Source organism: Lathyrus oleraceus, chromosome 1, assembly GCF_024323335.1.
Source record: "Lathyrus oleraceus cultivar Zhongwan6 chromosome 1, CAAS_Psat_ZW6_1.0, whole genome shotgun sequence".
NCBI classification, from domain to species: Eukaryota; Viridiplantae; Streptophyta; class Magnoliopsida; order Fabales; family Fabaceae; genus Lathyrus; species Lathyrus oleraceus.
In genome coordinates, this window is record NC_066579.1 from 146854697 (window position 1) to 146876421 (window position 21725).

At 34.8% G+C, this 21725-nt stretch overlaps 1 non-coding gene across 1 annotated transcript; it reads right to left on the bottom strand.

The window, feature by feature from the left end:
* Positions 1-17893: 17893 nt before the first annotated feature.
* Positions 17894-18000, bottom strand: LOC127116533 (small nucleolar RNA R71). Its single transcript, XR_007801361.1, has one exon. It is a non-coding gene; the product is annotated as a small nucleolar RNA R71 (small nucleolar RNA).
* Positions 18001-21725: the final 3725 nt, after the last annotated feature.

A 21725-nucleotide genomic window follows, 5' to 3' on the forward strand; every position in this document is an offset into this window, starting at 1 on the left:
TCAATATTAAAATTAATATGAATTAATGAAAATAAAGCAATTAAAATGAAATTCAAATAATCAGAAAAAACGTGGACACTTGATCTCCCTCATTAATTGAGGTGGCAGATCAAGTGGCCACCAGCGCGCGTTCCATGGTGTACTTGAGTCAACGCGGCATAGGCTTGGTAATTAAAAACAAAGCACGAGATTAAAACAATTTTAAAAGGATAAATGGCTCTGAACCATGCCAACACATCCCCGACGTCCAAGGGCCGGTCATCTTCTCCGGTGACCCTGGCCGGACCTGTTCACTCATCACCATCAAGAAAATGAAAAAGAAGGACATGATCTGAAATAAAAAATGGCGTATAGCACGAATATGACCTCAATTTTAACTAACTCCACATATATAGGAATATATGAGGAGTTGAATTTTGAGGTGTGCCAACTGAGTTACTTCGATTTGACTTGTAAGCAACTCAATATTCTTGCCTACATTGGTAGGACTTCAGACAACCAAGGATCCAAGAGAATTGAGTGGAATTAAGAGAGAATCGAAGAGATGAAATTTTCTGGAAAATACCTTCGATGTAGGTCTGGATTCAACTGTTCTTGCTTTGGCTCGTGCTTGATCTTGCTCAGGATGCTTGCAGGATTAGATTAGAATGCATAAAAGGTCTTGGATCCCTGGAGTTTTGAATCTCAAAACAGTGAGAATTCAACTCAATTTCCAATGGAAATTATTAGGATTATCCTCTCAAATGGATGGGTTAGGGGTTTAGGATCAAAGCTGGCGTGAATGTCTGTTGAATTCTGAGCATATGGAGCTCTATTTATAGCTGGATCATGTGATATTTGCACCTTCCAAATAACTTTCCAAGATTGGCAATGAATGATGCATGGGTGCATGGGCGTGTACAGGCCCATGAGATCATTTCATTTGATCCATAATTGAGTGTGAGTAAGTCTGAAATCAACTTGGGATGCAAGGCAAATGTATATGAAGATTTGAAGTTTGATCTTTGCCAATTGATGTTGCAATGTTCATGCCATGCGCAACCCTAGCAATTCTTGTCCAAAATGAAAGAAATTGGACTTTTTGGAAAGGTTAGATCAAGAGGAACAACTTTACAGTTAATCACTTTTTCATTTGAAGCTTTTATCATGATGAATTTTGAGGTGGAAGTTTGGAAATTTCAACATATCAATTTTTTTTCTAAGTGTCAAGATATATATCTCAATATTCCACCTTGCTTAACTTTTTATGTGAGCTTCAAATGAGAAAAGTGTCTTCATCAAACTTGTATCTCTTTCAAAGAACTTCAAAATTGTCACCAATTTCATGTCATTTGGATTTTAAATTATAGAGTTATTCATTTTTGAAGTTTGGAAAAATCACTTGTTCAATGGTATAGGTCAAAAGTGACCTATAACGTAGCCTCATATCACAAGCTCATAAAAGTTGAATTAGATCTCACTCCAAACATAAAAGTTTAAATATACATCTTGAATTTGATTGTGCAACTTAAAAATATTTCGTATCATAAAAATTGAGCAAGTTATGGCCTTGGGAGGTTGACTTTCAAATTAGGGTTTAGACAAAATGAGTTATAATGTTTCAACATAGAAAATGATTTTTAAAGCAAAACTAGCTCTAGGTCTCAACATGAAAGTTGTTTAGAATGTCATTTAGAGTAGCTTTTCTCTTGGAATCATTTTCATATGGTGAAAATTGTAGGAGATATGGTCTAGAGAGACCCAATTTTGATAAGATGAATTGATCTGGCCAACCACCACCAACCAACTTGCTAACCTTCAACTCTCTTGACTTTCTTGGCTCATGGTAGATAATATATGCATAAGATGATGTATTTTTGAGTTTTCCTTGAGAAATTTGATCAATTGGTGAGATAGCTTATTGGAGAAGTTACTAAAGATACCCAGTCAAACTAGGGTTTCCAAGGCAAATCACCCTCAAACTCTTGAAGAAAACTTGATCAATATAACATGTAGGAATCAATGAACTCATATATGATGCTCATAACCATTCTTGGATCAATTCATGGTTGTGATCTTTGTCATGAGGGTCTTAAACCCTAGATATGAACTTGATAGATCAATGGAGATCACGCCCTACCTACGAAAGATTTAGGCAAATGCAAATACATATTTTTGTATTTTGGTTAGTGAAGTGATAATATACAAGTATGATACAATCACATAGTGCTTGGTGATCTCTCCCAAAATAAACTCAATGAAGGAGGGGTAAGGAAGATGCCAAGGTATGATCCCAAAGCCAATGCTTATGATGAAATTGCATGAGGGATCTTAGGGTCAAAATTAGGGTCTTACAACCACCTTCGAACCAAGGACCTTCAATGACCTGATGTTAGGACTCTTGAATCGGAAAGTAGAGGTGTTTTTACTTGTTGAAGTATCCATAATTGTGTATGTAAAAGGTCTTGTAATTCTGTGTCTGAACAAATGAAAATGTTTAAAAGCTTTGCTTATTATTTGATGATGAATGTATGAATGATGAATGATTGGTTTTTATTTTTATTTCCACAGTTATTTTTAGGCATGGGTTCAAGGTCTCAGACCACTGTGACGAAGCATGAAGTTTAATAATGACTGCATAGAAAACTAGGGTTCTCGCATTATATGATCTAGGGATTTTGGAAAATTGGGTGTAAGAAAATGCCCCTAGGGTCATGGACTTCCTTGACTGTCAGCCGCTTATATCAATTTACTTGCCAGGCGACTGTTCCATCAAGGTCATCTACCCTAAGCGAGATCTTTATATCAACCCTTACGAGGAAGGCACCTCGATGGCCTATACTTCGCGACCATCGGTCTAGGCTAGCCATAGTTAAAGGTTCTACAAAAAAGGTCCTTAGGGTCACTGACTTTAGTAAAGGAAAGGATGCTTACATTGAAAGGATGATGATCATCAATCCCCTTAAAATAATCTACCACTAAGTGAGGTTCTCGTACGATCCTAACGAGGAAGGCACCTAGCGGACCAATAGCACTGAACCTCTCATATCTCAAGAAAACTCTCAGACTCAGGTGGAAAGTCTTTCACATAGGGTTTTCTTTGCAATCATTATTGATTTATATAATTTCTTCCTCACAGGACCAGGGATTCAGATCAACAAGTAAACCAAGAAAAATATGTACAAGTTAGTAACAAAAATAATATATACATAAAAAATAAATGACGGGTAAATCTTATACATACGTAAAAAGGTAACAAACCCAAACTAGGTTAGACTCTCTTAGGGAAACCTGGTTCCCCAACAGAGTCGCCAACTATCGCAACTGGACTTTTTAATCGGATAACGAAACCGGGACTGACGAAAGAGATGCCTAAGGATTAGGGCCCTTGTGCCTGCGTATCAGTCATTCAGAGATGAGAAATCACAGCTCCGTAGTTCGGAGTAGACAATGTTTGTGTATTTGGTTGATTTTACCTTTGCGAAAAGGGTTTTTGGAGTGGTACTGTAATGCATTAAATAAGGTTTGATAGATTGTGTTGATTTTACCTTAAACAAGGGTTTACAAAAAGAGTTTGTGATTAGATTGTACTAAAGTATATGGGCAGAGGTGATTATTCTAGATAACAAGCCAAACGTCTTGCATCCAAACTAATCTGAGTGAGGGTATGGATGCTTCATTTCCACTCATTCTCCACCACTAAGGACATGGGCCTCTCATAAGCTTATGGAATCTTGAATTATTTTGCTCTCTTCTTCCTCCAACTAGTGTAAGGCTCCAAAGCTATACAATTATTCAATACAAACTCACCTTTTCCTTTCCTATGAACATTGTGCCAAACACGTACCATCCTAGCTTTCAACCCTTGGGTGTATTTCCCTTCTTGGAAAAATAAACCCTATAACAAAGTTTTATTAGGTCTATCTTTCATAGAGAACCCAAGTTGATGTCTCTCCAAAGTCGGATTGTAGTTGATTCCTTCTTGTGTGCCAAGAAGAGGCACATTAGAAAACTCTCCACAATTATCAATAATCTCAACATCATCGTAAATAGAAGAATACCAAGCTATATCATCATTGGTGAGAGACATAAGTCTTTGGGATCACCTTAAACCACGTGTACACTAAAGGCGCACAACAAACAATAATTCCACCCCCTTTTGAAGTCCTATGATGAATGAAGACTAAAGTTGGAACCAGATTCCGAATCAAGAAGATCCTCATAGCATTTACATCAACAAAGTTATCAATGTTGGGAAACAAGACTAAACCGTAGATGAGTAAGGTGAGAATATTTTCAAAGGCCATCATGCTACCATACTTAGCAAGGGAAAAGGCTTTCTCAATCAAAAATTTTGAAGTCAATCCTATGATACCTCCTTTGATAATGAGATTGGCATGTATGTCAGACTTCCTCAAGTGAATGGCTTCAGCAATAACTCGAGATTCATGAATTTCTTCCATCCCACTAAAAGGAACTCTATTAGAAATTGGCATACCTAAAATATAAGCATACTCCAACATGGTAGGAAACAACTGATAATCAGGGAAAGTGAAGCACCAGTAAATAGGATCATAGAACTGAACCACATTTCAAAGAAGACCATCCTCAATCTCAGGAGATAGAACAAATAAAAGTCTTCCAAAATGGTCTCTGAAACCCTTAGGATCATCCACAAAAGATGCTAGCTTCCCTAATTTCATAAGATCTGGACATCTGAAACTGTATTTCCGAGTATTCCTTCTTCTAACATCCATGATCAAAATATCTACAATGTTTGCAAAAAGAGTCTATACGTTCCTTGAAAATTGAGAAAAATTCTTATGCATGATGAAACAATCACAAACAATATCACACAAGGCACACAAATAAGGTCCAAAGGTTCGGAGTCACGAGCATGGAGTCAAGGGTAAGAACCAACCCACAATATATGTACTAAGGGTATAATCACCTGTAGAACAAGGTTCTAAATATTTCCTAGAGTCACAATTATATCTTTTGGATATTGCTGGCTTAAATGACTACTCGTCAACCAATAATATTCTCAAGAGATATTCGTCCGAGTGTCGTATCACGTAACAACTAATTCAAGTCTACACCTGAATAGACACTGCACTACATCCTAAAATGCCAAGATGGGTTGAGGGTTCTAAGGTCCTCAGCTTCTCGGGCTCCCAGGTCAGGAAAAGTAATGCAAACCACGACTACTCGTGTGACATCAGTAATCCTAAAGGGGCCTCCACTGAGTGGGACATCTCAAGTCAACTTATTAAGGACATGTAATCCAAACATGACTGTACCACCCTCCTATCATAAGATCTCTCAAGTCCGGGTATAGGACTTATCTCACCACACAGAGATCACCAAGTACCATATGGAACAAACAATAACAAACAACATCAAACATAATATATACACAAAATCAAAGATGAGATTAACCCACTAGGGACTACTCCCCAGCAGAGTCACCACTTTTCTGTAGCGGAAATTTTTTTGAGACTAAGTTATTGATTAACTTAACTCATAAATCAAGAGTCGCCACCGCACTTTTATTGTTTTCAAAGGAAAAGGGAAAAAGTACGAACAAAACCTGAAGAAGTTTTAAAACAAAACTAATAAAAAGAGATAAGGATCCAGGGGTTAGTTATGCAAAGAGAAAGTATGAGCACCCTAAACATTCAGGGAACTCCATGGGAACCTCTTTGAAAATGTGTACATTTTAGTTTGAAAAGGGTGTTGTTTGCAAAATATTAGGGAGATGGGAAAAAAATATTATTTTTTATGTTTTATGTGTTTGCCATGACCTTTTGAAGTCTCGTGCCTATGTACCAATAAAGTGAATTGGAGGATCAAAACCCCGTAGTTCATGGTAAAAATAACAAAGATGTTTGTCTTGATTCATTTTTTTAGGGAAAGACATTTTATCATTTTAAGCAGAATACTCAACAAGTCACCCACATGTATGAGAACTTTGCATCATCATGAGAAGGGATCTAACTTGGATAAGGATCAACAAGTATGCCACTAGATCTCTTATATGGAAAAGATTTATCATCAATGCTATGGGGATAGGATAATTATATCTCAACTATGGAAATAACTTACATATAATACCTTAAGGAATTTTTTAAAGGAAATATGCACAAAGGGCACACAATGATTTGAGTGAGTTATGCATTTTTTTAAATCTTTTGAAATTGGTCTCAATATGCTTAAGATGAATTTTCATTTATTAGGAAAAAAAATTGAAAATCAGTTGACAAAAGTCAAGGTTTATTGAGAAAATGGTTCAATTTTAAAAACACAAGAAGGTTTTGAAAAAAGAGAGAAGATTTTGAAAATAAAAGAAAGGGGAGGAGAAGATGACTCTATCCTAGAACATAAAGTAAAATCTATGGAGGAAAGATATAACAAAGAAATAACAAGCTTTATTACATAAGTCAAACAATAATTCTCTCCTTTGGATTAAGCCTCAAGCAAGCTAGAATAAGCAAATAATAATCCATGTATCAGATGAAACCAGAGTAACTCAACTAAGTCTCCAAAGGAAATCCAAAATCATGGGTATCAAATGTATTCTAAGGTCTCCAATCACAAGCCTCAGAGCAAAGGTCAAGATCATAATTCTAAGTCTATAACTCCACAACATTTTTAAGGATAGTAACCATAAGTCCGTGAATTAGGAAAATCGCGTTCTTTTTAGGTTTTTCTTATTAGTGTTTTCTTTACAAAAATATGAAATAAAAAAACCAAGTGGACAAAAAACAAATGACATAATCACAAATAATATGATATGAAATGCTAAATATAAAGTATAAAATAAATGGCATAAAATAAAGGAGCATAAAGTAAATGACTTGGAAATAAAAGTTAATACAAGTAAAGTGTTAGTAAATGATGCTAGTAATCAAAATGAAAAATGGTTTGGTCATTTTTTGGAGAACACTCAACTATTCACTCACAAGCATGAAAATATGTACCTATATATCATTTATGGGAAGGGCTCCAACTTGGATAAAATGAACAAGTATGTCACTATCTCCCACAAATGGAAAAGGAGTAATATTTTCACACAATACCATGATGAGTAGGAGACTTACAATCTCACTTATAAGAATGCCTTTGCTTTTGGGACAAATTTAGCGCTATGTTAAGCAATCATAATTGGACTGATGTAAAAGTCACAACTATCTAAGGTCGGTCAGTAATAATGTTAGTTTTAATACATGCTAGAGAAATGATATGCAAATCATTCTCCTAAAGCCATACCACAAAAATAGAAAAGAGTGGATGATCAAGCACAAAGGCTAAGAGGGTGGTTCATTACTTCAATCCAAACTTCATGAGACTTAGGACAAACTTATGCATCAATTCAAAGTACCTTAGATGATCCATGATCGTTTAGAAGGTAGATTTGAAATGATGAAAGTTCATCAAGTACGAATCCTCACATCATGAACAAGATGGACACAAACAAATCAATTGATCAAAGGGAAAGGAAGTAGATGAAGAAGAAGGAGACAAGATAGGTCACACCCAAATTGGACCAAAAGTTTGATCAATTCATCATCAAAATCAATCATCCATTTTGGTGGATTAGGGTTTTCACCCCATCAACATCCAATATCCATTGGGTTTGATGAGACTTGAAGTCCAAACTATCATGATCCAAGGCCAACAAAAGTCCAAAAAGGTCACACAAATATAAAATGTAATTAAATAAAATAAAAATGCACCAAAAGTATTTTTAAATGAATTTTAAAATAGAAATAAAATGAAAAATCCATAAAGTCCTTCAAAACACCAAAAAAATGGTCATGAAAATTATGGAAGGCTGGAAATAAAATAAAAAGCATTTAGTAAAATTTTCAGAATTTAAAAATGAAGAAAAGTATTCTTAAAACAATTAAAATAAAGGAGAAAAGACAAAATTCATAAAAAATAGAAAATCAGTGAAATAAAATATGGAAAAATAAAAATCAGATGAAGAAAAATAAAAGAGAATTTTAGAAATTATTTTGGAATTTTTTTGGATAAAAAATGAAATTACTATGAATTTTAAAAGAAAAGTCTATTAAAAATAATTAAAATAAAAAAAAACACGGAGCATTGGATCACGCCTCATTAATTGATGTGGCAGATTCAACACTCCACATGTTAGAGAACACGATGGAACACGCTGCAAGCAATACACAAGATCCAATTCAAATCCAACCAATTAGAACATTTTGTTCCTCCAACGTGTCTGGAAAACTCGGACAACCTGAGCAACTACGGTCGTCTTCTCCGGTGAGCTCTCACCGGAGCTTCATCGTTTTGTAAATTCGGAACACGAGACCACCACCATTGTGATCCTCTTCTCATCCCGAATTCAACCTCATGCTCCAAATTCATTTATGTAAACTAAGCAATGTGAACTTCAAAGAAGTTTCAGAAACAAGCAAGCCACAAAAAATAAAATTAAATGATGAACACGAGCAATCAACACTAGATAATTTAGGGGAAAGCATCAGAGAGTGAATGACTACATTATGGTAACTTATTTGAGTTCAAATGATGCTCAGAACTACCTTCTCCAAATGGTTATCAGAAGTTCATGAAGCTCGATCTGAGTAGAGCATTTCAGAAGGTCTCGGAGCTTCTGAATTATTGCTAAAGTTTCAAAGGATGTCGAAGATGCGAATGGAATCAAGAAATTGGATTGAAACAAGTTGAAACTCAAAACACGATAGTTGAATTTTCTGGAAAATTTTCAAGTTATAGCAGGGATTTTCTTGGCTCTCCAAAGATTGAAAATGAATTCAACAGCTTCCTCTAAATATAGGGAATACGATTGGATCCAAATACGTGTGGAATGATGCAGAATTTGGGCAAAACGAATTTGATATGAATATGAGAAAAATATGACATGAAACTCATCACAACTCATCCAAATGATGCGTTTTAAGGGTGAATTAAATTCTGGAGACTTGTTTAAACATTTTTAGGTCCAAAACACATGCTAATTTGGCTTGGAATTGAGATTAGTGAAGCTCAAAATTCGGGCAATGGCAATTTCTTCAGTTACAAGTTATCATGTTCAACCCAATGGGGCACCCTACTAAGGAGGTTTTTTGATCCCATTCTTTTTGCAATGTGTTAAAATCATGGAAAATATTACAATGTGTCAAGAAAGGTTGAATTTGGATGTTTTAGCACAATGTTATGTCATGTTGAAGTTGGCATGAAAAAATGATCATATAACTTGGAAAAATTCGAGTGCTTCATGGCTGAAAATGACCTAAAATGTTTCAATGAATTCCATGGTCTTCAAAGCATATTATGACCTTGATCCTTGAAGCAAACTTGTAGAAGGAATCGTAAATGACATTGCGAAAAAAGAATCAGACTAAAATGTTGAAAATTGAAGAAGTTATGATCTTTGAAACTTGGGGAAAATTCACTTGAAAATAGGTCAAATTTCACTAAGTCCACAAATGACCTATAATGTCTCCAAACTTTTGATAATCCTCAAAGCATAATTGGATCTTGTCATGTAAAGAGAAGTTGTAGAGGATGTTGAGAAGAGTCATACGCAAAAATAAGCATTCAAAAATATTGAGGATTAAAGGAATTGTGATCCTTGGAACTTTGACTTCAAAATGTTGACTTTTTGGTCAAACCCCTTGGAACAAGCTTGTGCACTTGGACTTTATTTGCATTTCAAAGCACATGGGTGATCATATGAACACAAAATAAGGTTTCCTTTATTTCCTCTTTATTAAATTTCTTAAATCATGAAATTGCGTGTTGAAGAAGGCATGGAAGTAAACACATGAACCTTTGACTTTCCTTGAGAAGTAAGCAACAAAACTTTGAGATGCTCATGATAGAAAATCCCTACTTTACAACATAAACTTAAGGAAAATAAAAAATATATTTTTTATATTTTCATTAGTGGTTAGATAAGTGTAAGACCCCAATTTTGACCCTAAGATCCCTCATGATATCTCATCATTTGCATTGGTTTTGGGATCACACATTGGCATCCTCCTTACCCCTTATTCATTAGGTTGGATTGGGAGAGATCAACAAGCATATTTGATTGTATCATACTTTATTTTACTTTGTTTACTAACCAAAATACCAAAAACATGTCTATGTATAACTTTGTTTCTTTTATAGGTAGTGTGTGCATCCACCAATATCCTATCAAGATCATAACTAGGGTCTGCGACACTCAGTGCAAGGAGATCAATCAAGATATGGTTCATAATGGTTATATACATAACATATGTATCCCCATTTTTTATATTTAACATTTGGATCAAAATTCATCAAGAGTTTGAAGCTTGTTGGCCTTCGAAGCCATAATTCATCTAGGTATCTTATGTGACTTCCTCATCAAGTTTCTTCAAAAATTGGTCCAATATATCAAGGTATACTTCATTATACATCATATTATATAGATATAGATATATATATATATATATATATTATATATATATATATATATATATATATATATATATATATATATATATATATATATTATATATATATATATATATATATATATATATATATATATATATATATATATATATACATATATATATATATATATATATATATATATACACACACATACATATATATATATATATATATATATATATGTATATATATATATATATATATATATATATATATATATATATATATATATATATATATATATATATATATATATACACACACATACATATATATATATATATATATATATATATATATATATATATATATATATATATATACACATACATATATATATATATATATATATATATATATATATATATATATATATATATATATATATATATATATATATATATATATATATATATATGTGTTTAGGGATATATATATATATGTATGTATGTATATGTATCTATATGTATGTATATGTATATATATGTATATATATATATATATATATATATATATATATATATATATATATATATATATATATATATATATATATATATATATATATATATATATATATATATATATATATATATATTGAGATTAATTACTATACACTGTCAGTGTAAAAAGTTTTACACCGTCGGTTCATCACCATCATCCGTTTGTATTACTTTATCGATTTTTAAAATAAAAGTCAAACTTCTTTTAATATCCAACGTCTATAATTAAGTGATGGTGTAAAATCCTTTTACACTGACAGTGTATTTCAATTAATCTCATATATATATATATATATATATGAATTTCCGCATGGTTCTTTTCATAGGTTTGTTTTGGCAAGATTTGAATTCAATTGTCCATTTCTTTTTGCATGCTTACATGTTAATGCTGCAGGATCTATTGTGAACGAATTGGAATGTGATCACATCATGAATTGGGCCCAAATCATTGCCCATGCATCCATGCACCAAAGTTGCTTAATTTGACAAATTTTCAAAGTGTGTGAAAAGGAACTTGATACCCTATAAATACATGACCATTATGATCAGAAACAGGATCCCTGTTTACCCAAGTGTTGAACCATTGCTTCCTTAACCTCCATTAAAGGATAAACTTGAAGATTTCACTTGAAATCGAGTTTCAAATCTCCTTCCGTTTTGAGATTGAAACTCCAAAAATCCAAGCCTCTCTTTGATCCATTTTGTTTGATCAAAACCATTGGATTTAGGGGATTGATAAAATGTACATTTCATCTCTGTAGCGGTAAATTCATGACCATCAAGCTATGGATAAGTTAGACGTCAATTAAACCAGAGTCGCCACCGCGCTTTTATTGTTTCCAAGGGAAAAGGGAAAATTACGAACAAAACCCAAAAATAAGAAGTTTTAAAATAAAAAATAATAAAATGCCAGGGATTACATGTAAGGGGGTTGGTTACACAGAGGGAAGGTGTTAGCATCCAAAGTGTCCCAGGTACTCCTAGGGATCCCTTTCTTGTGTACATATGTGTTTTGGTATAAAATGAAATTTGCAATAAATAGAGTGGAGGGATGAGAAAAGAATTCATTAATTATATTTTTATGTTTGACATGACCTTCAGACTTGTGCCTATGTACCAACATAAAAATGAGGGATCAAAACCTCGTAGTTCGTGGTAACAATTTCAAAGTGAATGAGTTGCTTTAAACAAAATTTCAAGTTTAACAAACGCACAACAACCCTAAAATGGTTTAAATGAGTGTTAGTTCTTTTTTTCTTTTGAAATTTTAAGTCAAGTATGGTTAAGTTTATTTGCAAATTTGATTAAGTAAAGAGTTTAAAATTCAATGGCATAAGGCCAAAGCTTCTAATTTGCCATATGGTCTAAGTTTACAAAAAATAAGCAAAGTAGGTTTTAAAAGGAGGGAGAGATTTGAAATTAAAGAAGTTGGGAAGAGATGAAGAGACTAATCCTAAGCACAAATTTAAAAGTTAAGAGTTGAAAATATCTGACCAATGGGCTGCAATCCAATAGACAAGAATGTTATATAGAAACCCAAATTTCCCTTGGACTTTAGAATAAAGCAATATCAATACACAAATAGCAAGATGAAGAGCAAGGCATCAAATAAAGATAGCCACATCCAAGCTTAGACACTCCATGATCTTCTTCATAACTCCTCATGTATCAGATGACTTCAAAGATAAGTATTAGACACAGGTTCAAAATAACATCTTCAATATGATCATGTTGAAGATGAACTCCAATGGATCTTCAATATTGTATCAGATGAAAGTTCACTTCACCAGCACTTTGTTTCATGAAAGTTGGCATTGGCCAAGTCCTTTGCATAGGGAGTGTTGCCTAATTCTAAGTCCAATGTCTCAGAGCAAACCAACAATCCACACAAAATGTCTTTTAGGTTTTTTTTCTTCTCATTATGTACATTAAGGTCAATAGACCACAAACACAATCAAGTATATACAAACACAATATAATCACAAAGTATGGATCAAGTGAGCAAAGTGAAAATGGCATTAAAGTAAACAAATTGAATGGTATGAATAATGGCAAATGAATAAAGACTTGAAATTAAAGTGCATAAAAAGTAAATAGCTTGAAATTAAAGGTTAATTGTTAGTTGATTAGAAGTTAGTATTATTTTTGCTTTTGTTTTGTTTAAGTCATTCTTTGGAGAACCCTCAACCCACTTATCACAAGCATGGATCCTTGAACCAAGACATCTTCCAAAGGAAGGAAAAAAAGCCAAGTTTCCACAAAATACCATGAAAGAGGGGAGACTTACAATCTCACTTACTAGAATGCTATGCCTTTTTGTGTCATAAATTTAGCGCTATGTTAAGCAATCGTAATTAGACTTATGTAGAAGTCACAACTATTTGAGGTCGGGCAAAAGAAATTTTAGTGTTAATGCATGTTAGAGACATGGTATTATGAACCATGTTCCTAAAACATACCACACTTAAAAAGAATATGCAAAAAAGGGTGGATCTAATCTCATCCATACTCATGTTGATTTCTTAATCAACTACCCTTAGGATATGGAGATATCATAGGTCCATGACATGAATGAATAGAGAAGGGGGGTGAGATGAAGAGAGAGGGGCAGTGGAATCAACACAAATTGGTCAAAGGAGGACTTTTGGGAGATCAAATTTACATTCATTCATTCATTTTGGGAGATCAAATTTACATTTCATCAATCCCCTAAATCCAATGATTTTAACACAACAAAGTCAAATCAACCTTGACCAAGGCTCAACAACACAAGTCAAACTCAACAAGTCAATATTAGAAGCTCAACACAATTTATTTGGCATTTAAATAATTAAAATCAATTAAAATATGCATTAAATTAAATTATGGTTTGTCAAATTCCTAAAATCTCATCAAAACACCAAAGGAATTGCCATGAGATTTATCTTAGGTCAAATAAGGTCGAAGGACCTTGGAGAAAAATTTTTATAATTTTTGGAAACTCAAAACTATTTTTAAAAAATTAAAAATATTCACATAATCAATTAAATCATGAAAATATTAATAATGATCCAAAAAATAATTTTAATTCAGAAAATGAAAGTGGAATTTATTTGAATTTTTTTGGTGAAACTCTCATATTTTTTAGATCAATATTAAAATTAATATGAATTAATGAAAAGAGAACAAATAAAATGAAAATCAGAAAATAAGAAAAAATCTTGACCACTTGATCTCCCTCATTAATTGAGGTGGCAGATCAAGTGGCCACCAGCGCGCAATCTACCATGGTCTTGAGTCAGTGTGCCACATAAATGTTCATTCAAACTAACACGTGAGATTAGATTAAATCAAATGGATCATATGGTTCTGAGGACTGCCAACTCACCACCGAAGCCAGAGCTCCGGTCTCCTTCTCCAATGAGCCTCACCGGACTGGTTCAGTCATAACCATCACCAAAATTAAAAAGAAGGACAAGATTTTAAAGTAAAAATGGCACTGAGCTCGAAACTGACCTCTATTCATCCTAACTCCAAGTATATTAAGAGATACAAGGATTTGAAATTTGAGGTGCACGATCTGAGTTGCTTCGATTTGACCTCAAAGCAACTCCATCTTGTTGCCTGCATGGGTAGGACTTCAGACAACCAAAGATCCAAGAGAATTATGGAGAAATGAGTGAGAATCGAAGAGGTTAAGATTTCTATAAAATACCTTCAATGGAGGTCTGGATTTGATTGGTCTTGCTCATGTTTATGCTTGATCTTACTCTGAATGCTTGAAGGAGTATATTAGAATGATCAAAAGGCATTGGATCCTTGGAGTTTTGAATCTCAAAACAATGAGATTCAAACTCAATTTCCAATGAAAATTCTCAAGTTTGTCCTCTAAAATGGAAGGGTTTGAAGGTGTGGATTCAAAGTTGGCGCGCAGGTTCCTCAATTCTGAACCTAGAGGTCTCTATCTATAGCCAATCCAATTGATATTTTCACACTTGAACATGGAATCCAAAAATAGAAATGAGTGATGCATGGGCGTGTACAGGTCCATGAAATCATGTCATTTGGTCCATAATTGAATACAAATAAGTTTGAGATCATGTTGGAATGTCATGCATTGGTGTGTGGGACTTTGAAGTTCATTCTTCCCAAATGATGATGCAATGTTCAAGCCATGCACAACCCATTCAAATCTTGTCCAAAATGGATGAAATTGGACTTTTTGGAAATGTTAGATCAAGAGGAACAACTTTCATGTTGAACACGTTTTCAATTGAAGCTTGGATCATGATGAATTTTGAGGTGGAAGTTTGGAAAATCAAACATGTCAAAAACATTTCTAAGTGTCAAGCCATATGTTCACTTATTCCACCTTGGCTAACTTTTTATGTGAGCTTAAAATGAGAAACATTACTTCATAAACGTTGTAGATCTATCAAATTACTTCAAAATGGTCACAAATTTGACCTCATTTGGATTTATTATGAAGGAGTTATGCATTTTTGAAGTTGAGGAAAATCACTTGTTCAATGGCATTGGTCCAAAATGACCTATAATATATCCTCATATGACATGCTCATATAAGTTGAATTAGCTCTTTCTCCAAACACAAAAGTTGAAGTATACATCTTGAATTTGATTGTGTAACTGGGAAATCTTTCATCTCATAAAAAATGAGCAAGTTATGGCCTTGGGAAGTTGACCTCCAAATTAGGGTTTAGACAAAATGACCTATAATCTTTCATTATAAAAAATGACTTTCCAAGAAAAACTAACTCTAGACCTCAACATGAAAGTTGTTTGGAATTTCATTTAGAGTAATGTTTCTCTTGGAATAATTTTCATATGATAAAATTATAGGAGATAGGGTCTAGGAAACTCCAGTTTTGATCAAATGAATTCGTCTAGTCAACCACCAAGAACGAACTTGCTAGCTTGCAATTCTCTTGACTTTTGGGGATCATGGAGGATAATATATTCATAAGTTGATGAAATTTTAAGTATCCCTTGAAGTATTTGATCAAATGTTGAAGAAGCTTGTTGAAGAAGTTACACAAGATACCCAGATGGACTAGGGTTTCCAAGGCAAACCAATTCAAAACTCTTGATGAATTCTTGATCAAAATAACATAAAATACCATGGGGATTCATATATGATGCTTAGAGCCATAGTAAACCAATCTTGATTGAGCTCCTTGCACTGAGGTTCTTAAACCCTAGATGTGAGTGATGACACTGAAATTCACCGTATTTTCGACTCCGATTTCACATTCATTTCCGCTTTGCATTTTATTTAACCATCCGATTGGAGCAGGTTTTTATTACTTTGCCTTTATCTATTTTATTTCCCGCACTCGCTTTACTTTATTTTATTTCCCGCACTCGCTTTACTTTATTTTATTTCCCACACTCGCTTTACTTTATTTATTTCTCGCACTCTCTCTACCTTATTTATTTCTCGCACTCGCTTTAGTTTATTTTATTTCTCGCACTCGCTTTACTTTATTTATTTCTCCCACTCGCTTAACTTTATTTATTTTCCGCACTCGCACTACTTTTATTTACTTTCCGCACTCGCACTACTTTTATTTAAATTAATGCACTCTTACTTTACCATGTCTAACTAAATCTATAAGGTTAGAATTAAGGATCGTAATTGAACCGATAATCCGTACAATTGTTCGTAGAAACACTTAAGGGCTATTTTGACTTTCAACTTAAGTTTTCCCGCACTTCAATTCCGTTGGGTAAGATCGAAAGCCGTCCAACTTCTTTTTAAACTTAATTATTTTTAACTATTTCAAAAACAGCGAAAGCAATTTGTTTAGTTCATTAGGAGTTTTTAACTTAAGAAGAAAAGAGATTTTAAAACTAAATTCGGATGCGTTTATAAGTTTAGAGTCTGGTTCGTGAGAACCTCTTTTGGTTAAGAAATCCAGGTTAGAATACTTTTCAACTTAGTCAAGATACTATATTTCTTAAAAATAGGTTTACTACTCTAACGCAATGCGTGCCTTTCTATAAGTGACAATAAGAGGGTTTGATTAGGGAGTACAACTCAGTCCTGAATACGTGAAAGCGACAGTTCCTATTAAATTAGTTCTTTTCAAAGTAGGAAACACTGCCCATAAGTAGTTCTACTAGCAAGTACTTGGATTATTAATTGATTATGTGAATTACACTCGACCCTGTCTTTGTTAATTGAATTAAATTTAATATTTTACTTTTCATTGCACACTCTAAAAACACCTATTTTGATTGCCTTTGATAAACACCATAACAATAGATAACGATAGATTGACACCTGGTCTCTGTGGATTTGACAATCTTTTATATTAATCGGACGCGTTCGTATACTTGAGAAAAGCACGAATCAAGTTTTTGGGGCCGTTGCCGAGGACCAATTTTGTCAAATTTCATTTCCCTGTTGTTATATCGTTTAGACTTAGGTTATTTCCCGCCGGTCAATGCGAAGAACTCGCAGCACCGGAAGTTTAAGTTTAGTGTACCCTCTAGCAGAACCTGAACGTTACGCTCGCGCACGTTTATGCTTGCATAGAATTAAGAGAGCTATGGCCGAAGATCAAAACCAAAGACCTCTTAAGGACTTCGCTCAACCATCCAACGAAGAACCTAGTTCTAGTATAGTAAACCCAACCGTCCCAGCTAATAATTTCGAACTTAAACCATCCCTGTTGCAACTAGTGCAACTGAGACAATTCACGGGTCTCGCTACTGAGAACCCAAACCAACATTTAAAAATCTTTCTTCAATTAGCAGACACTTTTAAAACCAATGGAGCTTCTCCTGAGGCAATACGTTTTAGATTATTCCCTTTTTCCCTCAGAGATAAAGCCCTATCATGGTTAGATTCCCTTCCACCCAATTCCATTATGATTTGGGATAACCTGAGAAGAGTATTCCTTGCTAGATATTTTCCCCCAAGTAAGACCGCCGTTCTTCGAAACCATATAACTAGATTTACCCAAAACCAAGGAGAATCACTGTTCGAAGCATGGGAGAGATATAAAGAGTTGTTAGGAGCATCCCCACATCATGGTTTAGAAAATTGGTTAATCATTCAAACCTTCTATAATGGACTTCACTATAACATTAAGATGACCATCGACGCTGCCGCAGGCGGTGCTCTGATGAACAAACCTTATCCTGAAGCTAATGCCCTCATCGAAGATATGGCTCAAAACCATCAATCATGGGGAGTCGAACGAGCGACAGTAGAGAAGAAGGAAGCCCAAGGAGGAGTGCATGAACTAAGCTCTATAGACATGATGCAAGCTCAAATGGACGCGCTAGCCCTTAAGGTCGAGCATATGTGCATAAACCCGAATACTGCAGCCGTAGTTTCGTCGGATTGTGAGATATGTGGAACCAAAGGACACCAATATGCAGAATACAGTCTATTAAATGAAACCCACTCTGAGCAAGTGAACTACACCCAAGGGAACCCATATACTAATACCTATAACCTTGGATGGAGGAATCACCCGAACTTATCCTATAAAAACAATAACCCAATCCAAAATAATGCACCTCCGAGACCTAGTTATCAAGCCCCAAGATCAAATCAACCTATGCAACCTGTGTCACCAAAGTCGAGCCTTGAGAAAATTATGGAAAATTTTATCACCGCTCAAACCCAACAAAATAAAGAGTTCACGAACCAAAACATTCATGTTAATGAACTGATTACCCAATTAGGAGCCAAGGTTGACCAAATAGTAACTCATACCAAGATGCTTGAAACCCATATCTCTCAGGTAGCTTTAAACCAAGCCCCTCAGACCACACCTGGAGGACAGTTCCCTGGACAACCTCAACAAAATCCGAGAGGACAAGCCAATGTCATTACCCTACGAGGTGGGAACGCTTATGATGAGCCACCAAACCCTAGACTGAGTGAACCCAAAACTTCTAAGGAATGTACCAAACCCACAGACGAAGTAAAGGAACCAGAGGAATCTGAAAACCAGGAGGGTCGAGAAAAAGGAGAAGAACCTAAAGATAAAACTTACGTACCACCCCCGCCATATAAACCACCTATACCATATCCGCAAAGACTTAAACAAACCCAAATCAATAACCAATATCAAAAATTTATTAAAGTTATAGAAAAACTTCATGTAGAAATCCCTTTCACAGAAGCCATCACCCAAATACCTTCTTATGCAAAGTTTCTCAAAGACATCCTTACCAACAAACGTAGACTTGACGATCTGAAGCCTTTGGAATGTAATGCTATTTCCGAAAATAAATTAGCCAAAAAAGATAAAGATCCTGGAAATTTGTCCATTCCTTGTCTTTTGGGAAGTCATGTCATCGAAAAAGCTTTTCTAGGCTTAGAAGCTAGTGTGAGCTTAATGCCTTTAGCGGTTTGTGAGAGGTTAAACTTAGGAGAATTACAGCCCACTAATATGTCACTTCAGTTAGCCGATAGATCTGTTAAGTATCCGATAGGCATCTTAGAAGATGTTCCTGTTAGGATAGGTCAGTTATTTATCCCTACTGATTTTGTTGTCATGGACATCAAAGAGGACAATGATATACCAATCCTTCTAGGTAGACCATTCTTATCGACTGCAGGAGCCATAATAGATGTCAAGAGAGGAAAGTTGACCTTTGAGGTAGGTGACAAGAAAACAGAATTTATACTTTCGAAATTTCTTATGGCACCTGTGATGGGAGACGCGTGTTATGCCTTAGATATCATTGATGAATGTGTTAGAGAATTAGAACAAGAAGAAATTATAAAAATAATTAAGTTACCATCAACTCTCATAATGGAAGATGATGACTTTAAGAAACCCTACATCGATGATAACCTTCACGAATGTTTATCCGTTACCCCAGATCCTATGCCATGCCTTAAGAAACCAACCTTAGAACTTAAGGAACTGCCTAAGAACCTGAGATATGAGTTCCTCGATGAAGAGATGAACCGTTCTTTCATAGTCAGTGCTACCTTGAGCCAAGAGGAAACGAACCAACTTTTAGACGTTTTACGAAGATATCCCTCAGCCTTAGGATATAATATCTCTGACCTGAAAGGTATAAGCCCATCCGTGTGCATGCATCGGATTTCGCTCGAAGAAGATTTAAAACCCTCCAGGGAACATCAGAGAAGAATAAACCCTATAATGAGTGATGTTGTTAAAAAGGAAGTTTTTAAGTTACTTGAGGCAGGTATAATCTATCAGATCTCGGATAGTAAGTGGGTGAGCCCTATGCATGTAGTACCTAAAAAGGGAGGCATCACAGTCGTGCAAAACGATAAAGGCGAACATGTAGCAAAACGGTTAGAAGGAGGATGGCAGATGTGTATAGATTATAGAAAATTAAATAAAGCAACCAGGAAGGACCATTTCCCTTTACCATTTATAGACCAGATGTTGGAGCGTCTAGCCAGACACTCTTACTTCTGCTATCTAGATGGATACTCTGGATTCTTCCAAATACCTATCCACCCTGAAGATCAAGAAAAAACTACCTTTACATGCCCTTATGGAACTTTTGCCTACAGACGAATGTCATTCGGCCCCTGTAATGCCCCAGCTACTTTCCAACGCTGCATGATGTCAATCTTTGCAGATTACCTAGATGGTATCATGGAAGTATTTATGGATGATTTATTGGTTTACGGATTTGATTTCCACATTTGTCTTGCTAACCTTGAGAAAATCCTGGAGAGATGCGTGGAGGTGAACCTCGTGCTAAACTGGGAAAAGTGTCGTTTCATGGTGACCGAAGGAATAGTTTTAGGACATATAGTTTTCGAAAAAGGTATAGAGGTAGATAGAGTTAAAATAGAAGTTATAGAAAACCTAAAACAACCGAAAACCATCAGAGAAGTCCGAAGTTTTCTTGGACACGCTGGATTCTACCGGTGTTTTATTAAGGACTTCTCCAAAATAACTAAACCTTTAACTGGACTTTTAATGAAAGATGCTGAATTCATTTTCGATGAAAAATGTAATGACGCATTTAATCTTTTAAAGCAGGCGTTAGTATCCGCACCCATTATGAAACCACCTGATTGGTCAGAATCTTTTGAGATAATGTGTGATGCTAGTGATTATGCAGTTGGAGCCGTTCTAGGACAAAGGAAAGAAAAAAAATTACATGCAATTTATTATGCCAGTAGAACCCTAGATGCTGCCCAACTTAACTACGCAACAACTGAAAAAGAATTACTCGTTGTAGTTTTTGCTATAGACAAATTTAGATCTTATCTAGTAGGAGCAAAAATTATAGTTTACACCGATCATGCTGCCATTCGTTACCTATTAAGTAAAAAAGATGCCAAGCCCAGGTTACTCCGATGGATTCTATTACTACAAGAGTTTGATTTAGATATAAGAGATAAAAAAGGCACTGAAAATGTAGTAGCCGATCACCTTTCTAGGCTAGAACATCTAAAACCAGAACTAGTACCCATAAATGATGATTTCTCCTATGATAGACTGATAGCTAGACTAGAAACCATTAAAGATAATAACCTAGGCCCTGAAGACCACTCCCAAAATTCCTTAGCAATAAGTAACGTACCCTGGTATGCAGACTTCGTTAATTACCTAGCTGCTGATATAGTACCCCCTGATCTTGACTACCACCGCAAGAAGAAATTCTTCCACGATGTGAGAAACTTCTATTGGGACGAACCGAGCTTCTCTAAGACATACGCCAAGATTCTTCAAGCTGGCCTATTCTGGCCTACCATGTGGCGTGATGTCTATGCTTGCATTGTCAAACGTGATATATGCCAACGCACTG